The sequence below is a fragment of the Scyliorhinus canicula genome, chromosome 11 (genome assembly GCF_902713615.1).
Source record: "Scyliorhinus canicula chromosome 11, sScyCan1.1, whole genome shotgun sequence".
NCBI lineage: Eukaryota > Metazoa > Chordata > Chondrichthyes > Carcharhiniformes > Scyliorhinidae > Scyliorhinus > Scyliorhinus canicula.
The window spans coordinates 10,034,543-10,051,322 of record NC_052156.1 but is presented as its reverse complement, the minus strand read 5'-3'; the positions used below and the strand labels follow the sequence as shown (position 1 = coordinate 10,051,322).

The following is a 16,780-nucleotide window of genomic DNA, read 5'->3' as shown; positions in this document are numbered from 1 at the left end:
GGTTTGTTTCAAACACTAGCTTTCGGAGCACTGCTCCTTCCCCAGGTGAATGAAGAGGTAGGTTCCAGAAGCATATATATATATATATAGACAAAGTCAAAGATGCAAGACGATACTTTGAATGCGAGTCTTTGCAGGTAATTAAGTCCTTACAGGTCCACATGGAGCAACTGGAGAGAGGGATAATCACAGGTTAAAGAGGTGTGAATTCTCTCGCTCTCGAAAGGGGCGAGCAGCCCATGATCCTAGGGGATGATGGCAACTTTCATTCCGGTTCGAATCTGGAAGTGTGCTGGAAGCAGGTTCAATCGAGGCAGTCAATACCAGAAGCAATAGGCAGTTGATTTTGGTAACCTAGATGCTAGATGAGGGCTTACCCTGTCCCCGACCTCGGTGTGTCAGTTTCTGGCCTTGTATCAGACGTTAGATACTTTCCATGATGGATACAGGCTGACGGTCCCTCTCGTACCCAAACTCTCCCATCTCAGCATCTGGCTGGGTTCATGTCACCCCTGAAGTCTATGGGGGAAATGTTAAATATTAGCATAAGCCCACTCCCCTGGTGAAAACATCAGAGGGAAGGGGGCAGTTTACAAGGAGGGAATAGATGATCCAATCTACTCCACCCCCACCCCCCCCCCCCCCACCCCCATCCAGTCCCTCGAGGGTGTTAACACGGCTATTTCTGGTCGGGGATGAGGTGCCTTCTCAAACCATATGAATGCCTTTAGGCTGATCGTGGTCCTAAATGGTAGATATTTGTCATATTTTTCCTGAATTTGGGAATTCTGATCCTGTGAAACACAGTGTCAAAGAGAATGTGATAAAAGGGTGGGACAATGAACAACAAAACTCCCACAGCCCATGTCTTGCCTCTTGCACACTTCAATATCACAACAGTGATAACCATTGTCAGAATTCACAATTGCTGGGGAAGTGGGGGGGGGGGGGGGGGAGAGAGGGGGGGTTTAGACTCATGGAATCATACAGCACAGAAAAGGCCCTTCGGCCCATTGTGTCTGCGAAAACAATCGCCTAATCATTCTAATCCCTTTTTCCAGCACTTGACCCATTGCCATGTCTGCCCTGGGATCGCAAGCGATACTTCTTAAATGTTATGAAGGTCACTGCCTCCACCACTCTTACAGGCAGCGAATTCCAAACTCACACCAACCGCTGGGTGAAAAAGTTCCCCCTCACACCCCCTCTGAACCTCCTGCCCCTTACCTTGAATCTCTGCCCCCTGGTCATTGATCCCTCCACCAAGGGGAAAAGTTTCTTCCTGTCTGCTCTATCTATGCCTCTCATAATTTCATACATTATCCTCTGCTCCAAGGAAAACAGCCCCAGTCTATCCAATCTCTCCTCAGAGCTAAAACTCCCCAGCCGAGGCAACATACTGGTAGATCTCCACTGCACCCTCTCCAGTGCTATCACATCCCTCCGAGAATGTGGATTCCAGAACTGCGCACAATACTCTAGCCGTGGCCGAACCAATATTTTATACAGCTCCAGCAAAATCCTCCCTGCTCTTATATTCAATGCCTCGGGTAATAAAGACAGGTCTGTCTGCAATGTGCCTTCTTAACCACTGTACCTGCTCTGCCACTTTAAGGGACTGTATGTACATTCACACCAAGATCCCTCTGACCCTCGGTGCTTCCCAGGGTCCTGCCGTTTATCATGGATTCCCTTGCCGTGTTTGTCCTGCCCAAATGTATCACCTCACACTTATCCAGATTGAATTCCATTTGCCACTGATCAGCCCGTCTGACCAGCCCGTCTGTCTCCTGTAATCTAAGGCTATCCTTCTCATTATTTACCACCCCATCAATTTTCGTATCATCCACATGTGTTGTAATGTGTTGTAAGTGGGGCTTTCGTAATTGACTTCATCGGTTACGGCCCAATACAAGTGACTACTCACCGCGCGATAAGGGCTGGTTTAGCTCACTGAGCTAAATCGCTGGCTTTTAAAGCAGACCAAACAGGCCAGCAGCACGGTTCGATTCCCGTACCAGCCTCCCCGGACAGGCGCCGGAATGTGGCGACTAGGGGCTTTTCACAGTAACTTCATTGAAGCCTACTCGTGACAATAAGCGATTTTCATTTCATTCATTTCGTTTCATTTCATTTCATTTTCATAAGACAACGTGAGTGTTGACAATGTGTGCGTTATCTCTAACATGTGACACTTGCTTTTTGATTGTGCGCCAAGTGGTGATTGTACAGCAGACATTTCCAATTAGGAATACGTCCAAAGATTGCAGACTGAAGGTTTCCACTCTATTTGTGGTGAGTGGGTTAACAGTCCCTGTTGTTTGTTTTGGCTCCAGTTTGGATTCCTTCCCTCCCTCCTCCTCTCTGTAAGTCCCCTCCCCAGCCTTCCTCTCCTGCATTTGCTGTGCCTAAAGTATTGGGGAATCAAACTTGTTGCAACTCCCTCGGTGTGAGTCTGTGAGGGTTGAAGAGTTGCAGGGATTGTGTGGCGTCCAGGGTGTTGGTTTTGTTCCCTTTACATTTTCATTTCATTGGAAACCTTGGGCGGGATTCTCCGCAGGCCGACGCCGAAATCGTGTTCGGCGATCGGGCGGAGAATGGATTTTCGCGCTGAAATCGGGGCCGCCGTCGTTTTGATGCCGGTCCGCCAAGCTCCGCTCCATCCAAACTGGCACCGTCGTGACGCGCGCCGCTTCAATGGTGTTGGCGCGTCATTGGCCGGCCTATCCGCGATGCTCCGCCCTTGATGGGCCGAGTTCCCGACGGCGCGGGACACGTGTGGTCCCAGTGGATTGGAACTCGGCGTGCCACCTGCGGTCTGTGTCCAGTGCCGCCACACTTGGCCGGGATCCGTACCACTGGCTGGTGGGGGGGGACTGGTGGGGGGTGGCCAGGAGCTGGCCAGAGGGTGGGCTGTGGGTTCACGGATGGTGGGTTTGGTCCGCGCATGACCATGTGTACAGCGGCGACCGCTGGTGGTCGTCAGCTGTGCGTATGCGCGGCCTGGGACCCGGCCGTTTTCGGCGCAGGAGGCGGGAGTTTCAGTTGCTGCCGGTGCGTGCCCCTCACCGGTACCAGAATTGGTGAGGGTTTCACACTGAATCTTTGGTCGTGAAAGACCACACGTGCTCCGCTGGCGCCGGCACTTAGTCTCAGGAATGGAGAATCCAGGCCCTTGCCTCCCCCAGCCGGGAAAGCTACCTTGGCGTCTGCCCAATTTATTAGTTGCATACTGGTGAATGCCAGGGCCTTGTGATGATTTCATGAGTGGGGCATTACTATGCTCATTCCAATGCCACCTGCCCGCTGTGCCCGCTGAACCTAAGACCGGCTGAGAAGATGGAGGGATTTGGAAGAGGTGACCATGAACCTGGTCTGAAAGATGGAGGGAGGGATGGGGAGGAAGCTGGCGACGGCTGGCCACAGTTTGGAGTTGCCAATGGCATGGCTGTCAGTGATGGGTTGGGGATGTGCTCTGGGGATACTCAAAGGGAAACACTGGATAAAACACACCAGGGTCCATCCAGAGATACAATGTAGTCATTCCTAAGCTTCCTTGGCTAAAGGCCGCCATTTAAAATGCAATTGTCACAACAGCAACCCCAGCAACCACCTGCCCCAACTTAACTGACATCAATTTCGGAAAATGGAGCCCTTGTAATCCACTGTCCTCTCTTTGGATTTAAACATGGAGTGTTACTGGTTTATTAATTATATTGTTAACATATAGAGGTGATGGGCATTGTTTAATTAAGAACTTAGAGTACTTATAAAGAGAGTCCGCTGAGACACACTGAGTTGGTAGGCAGGAAGCAGACATATGCAGTGCTGCATTCTGTGAATAAACCTGTTGTCAAGATAAGCATTAGTGTCCAGTTTCATCCTCCAGTGATACTTAAATGTGTAAAAACTCTTCTGTTGCACAAGATTGCTCACCACCAATCTTAATAATGGTGGGTTATTTGGCCCACGTTGGCCTTTATGCTGCATTTGTGCCTCCTCCCACCTTTCCTCATCTTAATGGATGTGCATTATCTCTATTCCTTAGCCCTCATATACTTGTCTGGATTCCTTTTAAGTGCATCTATACTATTGGCTTCAACCACTGCCAGTGGTAGCGAGTTCTACATTCTTACCGTTTCTTCGGAATTCCCCATTGGATTGCTTGTTGACTATCTGATATTGATGGCCCTTAGTTACGCTCTTCCCCACCAGACCGGGAGTCAGGAATGATGCGATACGAGTCCAGGAGGTGGGGCTTTGTGGGGAGAGGAAAAATGGGGGTCAGGGGATGGATGGGCTGAAGGGCAGAAAGAGAGACTGCAGGACGTAGTTCCCGGCGTGGGGGTCTCAGGGGGAAAGAAGCAGACAAGGAGCTTGAGAAGTGACGGAGACGGGGGAATAGGGGTCAGGAAGAGAGGGTGACTAGAAAATAGGGAAATAAAAAAAGAAAGTGCTGGAAAAAAAGCAGCAGGTCTGGCAACATCTGTGGAGGGAGAAACAGAGTTAACATTTCGAGTTGAATATGGTACTTTGGAACTGAAAGAGAAAATAGGGGTGCAGATTGAGGCCAGGTTGGAAAAGCCAGGAGAGGGCAGCGGGCGGGAGTTGGGGTGGGGGCGGGGAGTGGAGGGGGGGGGGGGGGGGGGGGGGTGTGGTTGGTGGAAAGGGGAGTGAGGGGGAACGCTGATGAATGGGACAAATGAGGTTCGGGATTGGAGTCCCCGGTGGGGGAAGGGAGGTGGCCAGGAACAGTAAGATGGTAAATCTTGGATTCACCGTAAGACCCTCAACAAAATAAAATATTTTAAAAACGATTTAAAGGGTCCTGATGTTTGCTAGTTCAACCTCTTCTGGCCAGTTTGGCCAGCGTGGGCGCGAAGAGATTCCCCGACCCGTGTGGAGTTGGGCCGGTTGAAAGTACTTGTGGGCAAAGCATCAGGTAATGAAATCTCTTTTTGCGAATCGGTAATCAGGCTGTGGGAAGTGAGGTGAGGATATTGAAGCTGGGTGGCAGCGGTGTCACAGGTAGCAGTTTGTGGGTCAAAACTACACCACTGTCCCACCATATTGAATGTGTACTAATGACAACAACAACCTGTATTTATTTTGAAACCTTTGACTTTGTAACGTGTCCCAAGGTGCTTTAATGGGGGAATTATCAAGCAGCTTTGACACCAAACCACGAAAGATGCTATTAGTGAGGTATCTTACAAGATTAGAGCATTGACAATTTTTTTGTTCCTTCAATCATGAGCGTCGCTGACAAGTCCAGTTGTCCATCTCTAATGCCCTTGAGAAGGTGCCTTCTTGAACTGCTGCAGTCCAAGGTGTAGGTACACCCACAGTGTGGTTGGGAAGGATGTTTGAGGATTTTTAACCCAGTGACGGTGAAGGAACGGTGATCGAATACCAGGATGGTGCCTGAGTCGGAGGGGAACCTGCAGCTAGTGGTGTTCCCATGTGTCTGCTGCCTTTGTGCTTCTAGCTGTGAGAGCTGTGGCTTGGAAGGTGCTGTTGAAGTAACCTCGGCGAGTTGCTGCAGTGCATCTCGTAGACGGTACACACTGTTGTCAATGTGCACCGGCGATGGAGGGAGTGAAATTTTGAGGTGGTGAATGGGGTCCCGATCAAGCGGGCTGCTTCATACTGAATGGTGTCCAGCCTTTTGAGTGTTGTTGGAGGCTCACTCATCGAGGCAAGTGTTGAGAATTCCATCACACTCCTGACTTATGTCTTGTAGGCGTGGACAGACTTGGGGAGTCAGGAGATGAGTTACTCTCCGTAGAATTGATCTGCTCTTGTAGCCACAGTATTTATGTGACTGGTCCAGTTCAGTTTCTGGTTAATGGTAACCCCCAGGATAACAATGGTGGTACATAATTTTTATTGAAAATGGCACTCCAGACAAATTTGGAAGCAATGAGAGGATTCAACCCTGACAAAGAGAATTTATGAATGATAATTACACATTTGGCTGAAAAGAAATGAAATAGGAGATGAAGGAAAAGTAAATGTTTTCCTCGCTGAGATGGGGCCAGATTGGATTGGATTTGTTTATTGTCACGTGTACCGAGGTACAGTGAAAAGTATTTTTCTGCGAGCAGCTCAACAGATCATTCAGTACATGGGAAAAAAGGGAATAACAGAAAATACATAATAGGGCAACTTAAGGTATACTATGTAACTACATAAGCACCGGCATCGGATGAAGCATACAGGGTGCAGTGTTAATGAGGTCAGTCCATAAGAGGGTCATTTAGGAGTCTGGTAACAGCGGGGAAGAAGCTGTTTTTGAGTCTGTTCGTGCTTGTTGTCAGACTTCTGTATCTCCTGCCCGATGGAAGAAATTGGAAGAGTGAGTAAGCCGAGTGGGAGGGATCCTTGATTATGCTGCCCGCTTTCCCAAGGCAGCAGGAGGTGTAGATGGAGTCAATGGATGAGAGGCAGGTTTGTGTGATGGACTGGGTTGTGTTCACGACTCTCTGAAGTTTCTTGCGGTCCTGGGTCAAGCAGTTGCCATACCAGGCTGTGATGCAGCCAGATAGGATGCTTTCTATGGTGCATCTGTAAAAATTGGTAAGAGTTCATGTGGACATGCCGAATTTCCTTAGTTTCCTGAGGAAGTATAGGCACTGTTGTGCTTTCTTGGTGGTAGGGTCGACATGGGTGGACCAGGACAGATTGTTGGAGATGTGCACCCCCAGGAATTTGAAACTGCTAACCATCTCCACCTCGGCCCCATTGATGCTGACAATGGTGTGTACAGTACTTTGCTTCCTGAAGTCAATCACCAGCTCTTTAGTTTTGCTGGCATTGAGGGAGAGATTGTTGTTGTTACACCACTCCACTAGGTTCTCTATCTCCCTCCTGTATTCTGACTCGTCGTTATTTGAGATCCGGCTCACTATGGTCGTATCGTCAGCAAACTTGTAGTTGGAGTTGGAACCAAGTTTTGCCACGCAGTTGTGTGTGTATAGAGAGTCGAGTAGGGGGCTAAGTACGCAGCCTTGCGGGGCACCGGTATTGAGGACTATGGTGGAGGAGGTGTTGGTGTTCATTCTTACTGATTGTGGTCTCTGGGTCAGAAAGTCGAGGATCCAGTTCAGAGTGGGGAGTCAAGTCGTAGGTTTTGGAGCTTTGATATGAGCTTGGCTGGGATCATGGTGTTGAAGGCGGAGCTGTAGTCAATAAATAAGAGTCTGCTGTAGTAGTCCTTGTTGTCGAGATGCTTTAGGGATGAGTGTAGGGCCGGGGAAATGATGTTTTTAAGGTGGTGTCTAACCAATGTTGTCCAAGAGGCCCCAGCACCATGGGAAATGCTGGAATTAATGGGATTTTCGACTCGTAGATTGCAGTGCGTTGCATTCCGCCAAAGGAAGCAGTTGCCAAGCGCGACTGCTACAGATTACATTCCTCAATTAAAGAAACTCTCACATCACCGTGGGTCTGCCACAAACTTAGAAATCGACCTTAGCGACACACTTGTTTGAGGCCAAAACAACAATAAAATACAGGGCAGCCTATAAGTTGATATGGAAGGAGGCCTGAGATGAGGCCACAGCCATGGGAGTGGCAGAAAGAGATAGTTGCAAGTTGTAAGCCAGTTCTGTTCCCAAGACGGGAGGGATGGTCCACTGGATTTCCGTGAGATCCAGGGCATGGCGGCCAAGATCACAGACTCAGAGACAGAAATTTAAATGCCACCGTTCCTATGGTAGCGGCCAAACATTTAAAAATCCCCATTTCCATTCAAAGTGCTGGTCTGTGGGAAAGTCGGCCAGATCCAGATAACGGACTATTGGAGAGGAAAAAGTCACGCTCCACCTCGGGTAACGTTCCAGTTCGCAGTCATCCACCAGGTCGAGCTCGTGGCCAATCTACAATTCTGTCTATAATTCCCGCTGCCTCGGAAAGGCAGCCAGCATAATTATGGATCCCACGCACCCCGGACATACTCTCTTCCACCTTCTTTCGTCAGGAAAAAGATACCAAAGTTTGAGGTCACGGACCAACCGATTGAAGAACAGCTTCTTCCCGGCTGCCATCAGACTTTTGAATGGACCTATCTCGTATTAAGTTGATCTTTTCTCTCCACCTTGCTATAACTGTAACATTATATTCTGCAGTCTCTCCTTCCTTCCCTATGTATGGCATACGCTGTCTGTATAGCATGCAAGAAACAATGGGCGCGATTCTCCGCCCCCCACGCCGGGTGGGAGAATAGCGGGAGGGCTTCCTGACATTTTTCACGCCCTCCCACTATTCTCCCCCCCCCCCACGCCCGACCCACGCCACGAATCACCGCTCGGCGTTTTTTATGGCGAGCGCCGATTCTCCGAGGCCGATGGGCCGAGCGGCCGGGCCTTCACGCCTGTTTCAACATGGCAGCAAACACACCTGCTCACTGCCGTCGTGAAACGGGCGCCAGATGCCCGTTTGGGGCACATGGGGGCCCGATTGGCACGGCAGTATCGTTGCCCACCGATCGCGGGCCGTGCGTCCGTAATGGATGCACTCTTTTCCCTCCACCGCCCTGCAAGATCAAGCCGCCACGTCTTGCGGGGCGGCTGAGGGAAAAGACGCCAACTGCGCATGCGCGGGTTGGTGTTGTCCAACCTGCGCATATGCGGCCGACATCATCGGCCGCGTCAGCCGCCGTGACGCACGGGGCCGCGCTCCTAGCCCCGCCCGGGGGGGAGAATCGGCCCCGGAAGTGGGCGTGAAGTCTGCCGTGGGTCACGACCTGTCCCACGGCAGCCTTTACGATTCTCGGCATTTGCGGAGAATCTCGCCCAATACTTTTCACCGTATGCTAATACATGTGACAATAAGAAATCAAATCAAATCAAATCTAAAGCTAGTTCAGGATCCTGGAAATCCTCAAATGCGCAGACAGAGCGAGAGGTTGATATTATTGATCATGAAGATCAAGAGCTGTAGCGACGAAGACAAACAGCAGATGGAAGCTGAAGAAAAGATTCCAGTGCCCCCAGTAGAAAGGAAAGTCAGTGATTCACAACTTAATTTCATCGTTGATACAGCTGCAGCCACGTCTGTGATCTCGGGAGAGAACACGGTGTTCCTCCCTCAGCTCCCCTTACACAAACGTGTTGTGAAACCCGGTAGTTATTCCAATAACATTATTCCAGTGTTAGGGCAAGTTAGTGTTAGGGTGGAATGCCATGATACATCTTCTTAATGGCCGTTGTTAGTAGTGGAAGGAAACAAATTCTCCCTGATGGGAAGAAAGCGGCTTAAGATAATACGGTTAAACTGGGCCGGGTTAATCACAGTCGGCAAGTGTGTGTCTGGGCGAAGAAGGAGCGGAGCGGCAGGTGGGACAATACCGAGATCCGTATTTATCAGGACTGGAGTGCAGAGCTGGCCAAGAAGCGGGCAGGATTCAACCGGGCTAAGGCGGTCCTCCATGAGAAGGGGGTGAAGTTCGGGCTGTTACAGCCGGCGACGCAGTGGGTCACATACCAGGACCGACACCACCGTTTTGATACGCCGGATGAGGTGCGTCATTGAGGTGCGAAGAGAGTGAAAAGTGGTCTTTGAGCAAGGAGAAGCCAATGATGAAATTAGGTATCCCAAGGCCAAAATCATGATATAGGACAGTACACAGCTGATACCTCGCAGTACTAGGCTTGAATCTTATGCTCATAAGAACATAAGAACATAAGAACTAGGAGCAGGAGTAGGCCATCTGGCCCCTCGAGCCTGCTCCGCCATTCAATTAGATCATGGCTGATCTTTTGTGGACTCAGCTCCACTTTCCGGCCCGAACACCATAACCCTTAATCCCTTTATTCTTCAAAAAACTATCTATCTTTACCTTAAAAACATGTAATGAAGGAGCCTCAACTGCTTCACTGGGCAAGGAATTCCATAGATTCACAACCCTTTGGGTGAAGAAGTTCCTCCTAAACTCAGTCCTAAATCTACTTCCCCTTATTTTGAGGCTGTGCCCCCTAGTTCTGCTGTCACCCGCCAGTGGAAACAACCTGCCCGCATCTATCCTATCTATTCCCTTCATAATTTTAAATGTTTCTATAAGATCCCCCCTCATCCTTCTAAATTCCAACGAGTACAGTCCTAGTCTACTCAACCTCTCCTCATAATCCAACCCCTTCAGCTCTGGGATTAACCTAGTGAATCTCCTCTGGAACAATAAGTAAAGAAATGGAGAGATTAGAAAGAATAGGCAGAATTATGAAGGTAAAAAGCTGTGAAGCCTGTCTGAGAATGGGAAATCCAACCAAAATCTCTTTCATTCTATGGTCAAACACGGAAAAACTGTGGAAACGAGTAAGTGCGGATTACTTTGAGATGAACGAGGAAGAGTATCTTGCGTTGGTCGACAGCTGTAGCAAGTGGATTAACGTTGAGTCTATTCCCAACACCATAAGAGCCAAAACTATTGAGATTTAGAAAAGTTGGTTCACAATCAATGGGTTGCCAGAGGTGTCAGATAATGGTTCACATGTTACATCAGAAATTAGTAAGAATGGAGTCAAACACACTCTAATACCAAAATATCACCCCACATTGGATGGTGCTACAGAAAGAAGTGTACAGATTGTGAGCAGGTCTTTGCAGAAGTATTTGCTGGCTGACAATCCAGGAAGTCATATTTCCATGTTTCTCTTCAACACAAGCTGGACAATTTTCTATCTCTGTCCGAATAACCCCATAGTCTACGACAGGTTGCTCACCTCACGAGTTAGTGTTTTAAACATGCACCTGGGCAAAGGGTTAGCTTTGTTGGTGGCCCAATGTTGAGGCATCATCTGATGAAAGCAGGCTAGTTGAATACTCGTAGACAGGTCAATTTACTTTTATACTGCTTTTATTATTTCTCGAAGACATTAGCTACGTGTTTATTAAGATAAGTTTGAATCAAAATATACCACCCGCTGAGAGAGAACTTGGTCAGATTGATCTGGAGGGTTTAAAAGCTGTTAGCTTTTAAACTCGGGTCTCACCCGGCAAATGTTGATCCCGGAATTCTTGCCCTTGAATCCTGGAATATGGAGACCCATAGGGCAAACGTGTTCCTCAGGTCAGGTTGCTGCAACAGTAGACCTCAATCCAAAAGCAAGCTCATCCTTGCTGAAAAGAGGGGCGTGTTGTCGAAGCTTTTCATCTGAGATGCATCAGGACAAACACAAGAATACCAAATTTCAAACTATCGCAATCATTTTTACTGCAGGAGAAAAGGATGCTGATTGGGTGACAAGTCAACTCTGCTTACCCCAGGCTTTGCCATGGAGAAAGCAGCAGGAACTGTAGGCTCCCCAAGCTTCCGAGTGTTTCTGAGAACATATTGCATTCTGGGAATTTATGTGCATGTGTCATTTTACATTTTAACGTATCAGCTATTTTTAAGTGGGGAGGAATTGTAGCATTTTGCAAGATTTGGGCATTTTGTTATAGTGCCCCCTCTGTTCCCCTCCCTCTTGTCGAGGTGTGACTCAAATAAGTTCAATCATGGCTGCCTACTGCTGAACATTCGCCTTACAGTGCAATATGCAGCAGGTAGGATCGGGAACCAAAGGCTTTGTGAAAGAGATAGGTTTTAAGGAGCATCTTAAAGGTGGAGAGAGAGGTAGAGAGATTTAGGAATCAGAATTTCAGGAGTCAAAGCTCAGTCGCGTTTTGTATCTCTAACTTCTGTTTGTGGAGAACGAGAGCTTGTGCGTGAATGTGTGTCGCTTCTCGCAAGAGTAAATGAGCCACGTTATGAGTTGGACTGATTGTTTTAAATTGTTTTTTGGTGTAGCTATTAGCATCGTTTACTTTGCTGCTACAATGCCGTTTTTGTGCCATTCAGGCTTGAGTTTGGCGGATAGTGGGGAAAGTTCTGAGTGGGGCGTTGGAACGAGAGGTTAGGGTGACATAACAGAAGGTTTGAAGCTGTTGAGCGGTTTTGATTGAAGTTGATGGAGAAAACCTGTTCCTGGGTATTGCTGAAGAGAGGCATGTTGAAGCTTTTCATTTTGCACTCATCAGTACACTTTGCAAGCATACCAATGTAAGGTATATAAATGAATATTGTTTTTTCCTTATATTCGGCATTATTGCAAGCATCCTTCTTTAAAATTCATTTACGGGATATGGGTGTCGCTGTTGGACCAGCATTTATTGTCCATCCCTAGTTGCCCTTCAGAAGGTGGGGGTGAGTTGCCTTCTTGAACCGCTGCAGTCCCTGAGGTGTAGGGACACCCACTGTGCTGTTAGTGAGAGAGTTTCAGGATGTTGCCACAGTGAGAGTGAAGGAACAGCAATACATTTTCCAAGTCGGGGTGGTGGGTGACTTGGAGGGGAATCTCCAGGTGGTGGGGTTCCCAGGCATCTGCTGCTCTTGTCCTTCTAGATGGTAGTGGTGGTAGGTTTGGAAGGTGTTGCCTAAGGAACCTTGGTGAGTGACTGCAGTGCATCTTGTAGATGGTACACATGGCTGTTCGTCGGTGGTGGAGGGAGTGAATGTCTGTGGAAGGGGGTGCCAATCAAGTGGGCTGCTTTGTTCCGGATGGTGTCGCGTTTCTTGAGTGTTGTTGGAGCTGCACTCATCCAGGCAAGTGGAGAGTATTCCATCACATTCCTGACACGTACCACCCGCTTAGAGAGAACTTGGTCAGACTTGATCTGGAGCGTGTGTGGCTGTGAACTGTAAAACTCGGGTCTCACCCCGCAAATGTTGATCCCGGAATTCTTGCAATATCGGAAACACCTTTATAATCAGTGCAAGATGGAAAGCTTCAACATGCCTCCATTCAGCAATAATCAAGCTCTGTATTATAAAAAGGACGATTGTAAATCAATCCCCTTTGGCCAGTGTGTTGATAACTGCAGGTCATTAATTCAAAATAATTAACAGAAGAGGGGAGGCGAGAATTCTTTTCACCAAATTGTTAGAATCTGGACTGCTCCATCTGAGGAAGCGGATTCCACAAATTATTTTAAAAGGGATTTGGACAGGGGCCGTGAGGATGAGGAATTTGTAGGATTACGGACACATAAAGAAACAGGGATATGGATCTGAACACGCCTGCTCTTCCAAAGAGCCAGCAGGCACGATGGGCTGAATAGCCTCGTGTGCCACGGTTCTCTGAATTTCGCAGCTGCCTTCCGTTGCATTCCTGTAACGTAACCGGGGCTGCCCTCATCTGATTCAGATGACATGTGTCACCTCGCTGGCGGATTGCCTGATAAAGCATTCAAACTGAGAGCGTCTCCTCTTCTCTTCCTGTGAGGAGATGGGCCTTTTGGGAGTCAAAACAGGAAACTGTTGGGTCTCCCCGGTGGCTCTGCAGATAAAACTGCTCAGGACAGATCCTCTGTGTATCCTGACTGATCCTGGAAATGTGATCATCCGTGTGCACATGCCTCACTCGCTGTTCATCCCCGTATGTCAACATGTTGGAAATGCACCTTGTGCTTCAGATCAGGGCCCTACAGTCCCAGAATGTTTTCAGGCTCAGCTTTGCAAAATGTAGCAAGATCGCTAAAGCAGGGTGTTGTGGGGGTTCAGAACATCGAACATACAGTGCAGAACGAGGCCATTTGGCCCATTGAGTCTGCACCGACCCACTTAAGCCCTCACTTCCAACCTATCCCCCTAACCCAATAACCCCTTCCTAACCTTTTTGGACACCAAGGGCAATTTATCATGGCCAATCCACCTAACCTGCACGTCTTGGGACTGTGGGAGGGAACCGGAGCACCCGGAGGAAACCCACGCAGACACGGGGAGAACGTGCACTCTCCGCACGGACAGTGACCCGGCAGGGAATCGAACCTGGGACCCTGGAGCTGTGAAGCCACAGTGCTAACCAATATTCTACCGTGCTGGTCTGTGTTTTTGTGGCGGGGGGCGGGCGCTGTTTTGTGGAGGGTGGAGTAAGCATTGGTGGAAGAGTTGCGTGTGGAAGGAGAGTGTATGTGTGTTGAATGGGGATGAGTATGGATGGAAGGTGTGGGCATTGGTGGAGGGTTGTGAGTTGGGCAGCGTGTGAATACTGGCTGGGTGTGTGTGTTGGTGAAGGGAGTGCGTGAAGAAGGAGCATTGGCAGACGTGGTGTGGGTTGGCGGAGGTGGTGAGGGTTGGCGGAGGTGGTGAGGGATGGCAGAGGTGATGAGTGTCGGCGAAGGTGGTGAGGGTTGGCGGAGGTGGTGAGGGTTGACGGAGGAGATGAGTGTTGGCGGAGGTGGTGAGGGTTGACGGAGGTGATGAGTGTTGGCAGAGGGGGTGTGTGTGATGAATGAGATGAATATATAAGGAAGGGGTGAACATTGGTGGAGGGGTGTGAATTGGGCGGACGGGGTGCATAGAATCAATAGAATCCCGAAGGATGAGGGCAATCGGCTCATCGCGTCTTCACCGAACCCCTGACAGCGCACCCTACCTCGTCCCACTCCCCGCCCAACCCCTCAACCTCACCTAATCTGCACATTTTTGGACGCTAAGGGGCAATTGATCATGGCCAATCCACCTAACCTGCACATTTTTGGACGCTAAGGACCAATTGATCATGGCCAATCCACCTAACCTGCACATTTTGGACCGTGTGAGGAAACCGGAGCACCCGGAGGAAACCCACGCAGACACAGGGAGAATTTACAAACTCCACACAGACAATCATCCAAGGTTGCAATTGAACCCGGGTCCCTGGTATTTTGAGGCAGCAGTGCTGACCCACTGTGCCACCCATTTTGGCATGTTGGCGGAGGGGGTACCCGTGGGACGGAGCGTGCGTTGGAAGGTGTCGGCATCGGCAGAGGGAATAAACATTAACAGGGAAGCATGACTGTTGGGTGCATTTTAGTGGAAAGAATGTTGGATGAGAGGCGAATTGAGGTTCAGACAGCAGGGATAACATTGCAGCACCTCATCAACACGATACTGAGTGTCATCAGAGATTATGGTCAGGTGTCAACCTCATCTCTGCGACTGTACTTCAAAAGCCATTGGCTGTCAAATGCTTTGCGATGTCCAGAGGTTGTGAACGGTGCAGTGTAAATCCAAATCCTTTCTATTTCTTTTGAACTCTGAACATTCTAACTCAGAGAGCAGAAGCTAATCTGACACCTCGGAGACTTGGGTTTTATTCAAATTCATAAAATTTCCACAGATAAATGAATCGCTTGACTGCGATAAATTGAGGGAAGGTTGGACAGTGTGTGGATGCAAAACTCTATTCATCATTTTCGTGTTTGGGACAAAAACGTGGATGGGGTTTGGACAGGCAGCTGCAGGGTGCATGGAATTTAACAATTTTGAGGACTGGATGGGAACTGATAGGATTTTTCACCCCGCCCATCTGCCAGGCAGGTATTGTGTTGGGGTGGGGGAAGGGGTGCGGCAAGTAAAATATTTTGGCTGAACAGCCCATTTCCTTCCCCTTCACCCCTGAATTGAAAGATTGTCATGTTATTGGTGACCATGAAAATTCTCCCTCCCCCAAAAAAATCCGCATCTGGTTCACTAATAGGAAATCTGCTGTCCTTACCTGGTCAGGCCTACATGTGACTCCCGATCCACAGTGTGGATTGACTCTCAACGCCCCAAGCAAGATGCTCAGTTTAAGGGTGTGGTGAATCACAGTAGCGTAATTCACACTGTATTACTATGTCTCTGTAAGCACACGAGCAGTTGCGCTGCTCTGCCACTAGGGGGAGATGCACTGGGAGTGCACGGGAGTTTGTACTGGGCTCCAACCTTGGCTCCACCCACGGCTCCTCCCCGCTAACCAAAAGTATAAAGGTTGATGCTGAGAGCCTGCCTGCCGGTTCATCTAGAGTTCATCTCGTCACAGGCAGGCTCTGTTGTAAGACGATTAAAACCACTGTTCACTTCTAACCACGTGTCGCGTGAATTGATGGTCTCATCAAAGGGCAATCAGCGATGGGTGACAATTGCCAGCCTGGCCAGCGACCCCCACAACACGTGAACGGATAAATTAGAAATGAACTTCAAACCAGATAAGATGGGTAGACTAAAAGATTGTTCCGAGGTAGGGGGGTGCGGGATTCTCCCATCTCGCGGCAGAGTGTCCACGCCATCGTAAACACCGTCGTGTTTTACGACGGTTTGAACGGCTTGCTGCCAGGACTAATTCTGGTCCCAACAGGGGGCCAGCACGGCACTGGAGTGGTTTGCGCCGCTCCAGCTGCCGATCCCGGCGCGAACTGTGCACCGCGGGACCCGTGCATGCGCAGTGGCCTCCTTCAACGTGCCGGCCCCGACGCAACATGGCGCAGGACTACGGGCCGGCGCATAGGAAAGGAGGCCCCCAGCCAGAGAGGCCGGCTCGTCGATTGGTGGGTCATGATCGCGGGCCAGGCTACATCGGAGGCCCCTCCCCCTGGGGTCGGACTCCTCCCCCCCCCCCAACAGGCCGCCACCCGACCCTTCAACACCGAGGTCCCGCCGGCTCAGAGCAGGTTAGAATGGCCCCGGTGGGACTCGGTTTTTTTCTTACGGCCACTCGGCCCATCCGGAGAATTGGCGGCAAGCAACCGGTGCCAATGGCGCCGATTCTCCGCTCAGTGGAAAATCCCGTGCCATCGGTGTGGCCCGGTCGCGGGGATTCTCCGGCCCAGCCCAGGGCTGGGAGAATCCCGCCCGGGGTTTAAGCAGAGTGGAGAGAGGTGTGAGGAGGTTTGCTCAGAGGATGACTGAATGGCCTTTCCTGATTCCCAGTCATGAGGTAACTTTATAACTTAGCTTTGCTGATGTTTGAGTCGCGGTCTAGCCTGGAACAATAGCAAT

At 49.6% G+C, this 16,780-nt stretch overlaps 1 protein-coding gene across 1 annotated transcript in view; it reads left to right on the top strand.

Annotated features, from left to right (window-relative positions):
- Positions 1–16,780, top strand: part of col7a1 (collagen, type VII, alpha 1) — a 408,534-nt gene that overhangs the window by 882 nt on the left and 390,872 nt on the right. The window lies entirely within an intron of this gene.